Source organism: Populus euphratica, unplaced genomic scaffold (assembly GCF_000495115.2).
Source record: "Populus euphratica unplaced genomic scaffold, PopEup_1.0 scaffold516.1, whole genome shotgun sequence".
In the NCBI taxonomy this organism is placed as follows: domain Eukaryota; kingdom Viridiplantae; phylum Streptophyta; class Magnoliopsida; order Malpighiales; family Salicaceae; genus Populus; species Populus euphratica.
In genome coordinates, this window is record NW_011500309.1 from 151,069 (window position 1) to 153,617 (window position 2,549).

Sequence of the window (2,549 nt, forward strand, 5' to 3'; positions counted from 1 at the left end):
CTTGGGAGAAGACATCAATCTTTTGGTTGTGTCACTACCATTAAAGGATAAATATTGTATTAACTATATGTCAACAATGCCTTGTTACATGATGATTTAAATAAGGAAATTTATATGAAAGTACCCATGAGCTTTCGTAAGACCTGTGATACTTGTGCATACCGCCTGCACAAATATTTGTATGGTCTAAAATAGGCTTCTAGATAATGGTTTCATAAGTTCCAAACTTTTTTAGTTGATCTTGGTTTCTAGCAATTAGATACTAACCATTCTCTATTCATACGTGGAAGAGACATTAACTATAAACCCTCGATTAAAAAAATTAATTAAGTTAGCATTAAGTTGAATGAAAAGAAGCATACAAGGTTTAATGTGTAAGAAAAGGCTATTTCTTAAAAAAAGAAAAAAGGCTTGATTTTGAGAGGAAAAAGGTGGGAAAAAAGAGAAGTGAGAAAGAAAAGGTGCGATGACATATCCCTCTCTAGATAAGGGAAAGGTACGGGCAAGATCTAAGAGTAGATAGTGATAAGATCATTTAGAGGATGTTGTCTTCTATATACCATTAGTACCATATTAGTTAAGGTTGGAGGAGTCATCAAGAATATAGGGTGATATTGACTCTAGACATGCTAGGGTATCGCAGCCAATGAGGTTTGCTTAGTAAGGATATGAAGTTGCAGCACCCATATCCACCCGTACACCTAGTGCTAATCCTGAATTATTTGCATAGATAATGAGGGTAGTGATCGAGGGCAAGTCTAGTGTATCAAACATATCAACGCTAGTAGCCACAAAACTTAGGGACAATATAGTTGCTTTAGTAAAGATGATTTAAAGTATAAGAGAGATGTTTTGTGAGCCCTATCTAAAGGAACCAGATGCAAAGATTATAGTTAAATGCTCCACAATGTGTAAAACACTATGGATTATTTTAGAGTATCTGATGAGCAACTAATAGATTGTGCTACCTAGTTACTATGGGATATAACACAGTCCTGGTGGGACATTAGGAGAGTTATAAAGGCATTATCCTGGAATGATTTTAAAGTGGAGTTTAAGGACTAATTTTACTCATGATATCATTACAAAGTTAAAGAGTAGAAATTTCTAACCTTAAGATAAGGAGAGATGTCTATAATGGATTATAAGCAAAAATTTTAAGATCACTCCATCTTTGCTTAAGAATATGTTCCTATATAATAGCTTTTGATAAAGAGGCTTCAAAATGGTTTCAAATAAAAATTAAAGCAAGGATTGGTAACTTTACAGTTTAAGACTACTAGAGAGTTGATTGAGGTAATATTGGCCTTAGAGGCATGTATGGATGAAGATCGGTAGAACTCGTTAGGGTTAGGAAAAAGAAAATATACATTTTTTTTCTAGTAGACCACCTCTCTTGAAGAAGGGTAAAGAAAGCTTGTTTAGTCATTTCAAAAAGAGATAGGGGAACGTTATTTTGAAAGGATAATCAACTAGGACAATGTATAGTTGAGGGATCGACTAAAAGACAATCAAGCCAGATAATTAGTTTTGCTAGAAGGTTTCAGAGTTGAAAACTTTTTGCTAGAAGGTTTTGGAGTTGAAAACTATCATATACCCTTAGTGTATTTATTGTAAGCAGAGATACACCAAAGGTTGTTTAGCATCGTGGAGACAATGTTATGTGTGTAGACATGAGGGGGAAAAATACAAGGATTGTTATCATTTAGTTCATGGATGTTATTATTATAGTGAGAAAGGACATTTATAGAGGAAATGCCCCAAAAGAGCTATTGATTAAACTCAGGGACAGAAACAACAGACATAAAGTCAATAACATTATGTTACTATAGATAGACCTATTTGGCCAACCCAATCTAAAGTTAGTGGTAATAGGGATCGACCTATAATTCAAGGTGATAAGACACATGACAAGGTATTCCATGTGAATCAAGACAAATATAGTGGTAGGTACGCTGCAATGAAATTCATTTCTTATGTATGCATTAATTGATTTTAATGCATAGATTTTTTTTATAGCAAATAAAATGGTGGGAAGACTTGGGAAAACCCTTGGTAAGACAAAAAAAAAAGATATTTACAATAAATACCTTTTAGGTGAGACTCTAAAAATTGATCATATGTATAAAGAGGTAAGGGTTAATGTAAAGGGGTAGAAATGATAATAGACTTAATTCCCTTAGAGCTATATGATTTTGATGTGATATTAGGTATAGATTGGTAAGGTATATGTATAAAGCCTAAATGGATTATTTTGCAAAGATGGTTACTTTCCAATAACTTAATTATAAGGGAGTAATATTTAGAAGAGAAAAAAGTATCATGTCAAATTGTATAATTTCAACTATAACTGCTGAGAAATTGAAAAAAAAAAGGTGTATGGCTTATCTTGCCTATATGATAGATTTGAAGAGGGATTACATTAAGTTATCAAATCTTTTCATAGTAAGACAATTTCATATGTGTTTTCAAAGAAGCTATTGAGATTACCTCCAAAAAGAGAAGTAGAGGTTTCTGTCGATATATTGTTAGTAATCACTTTTATATCT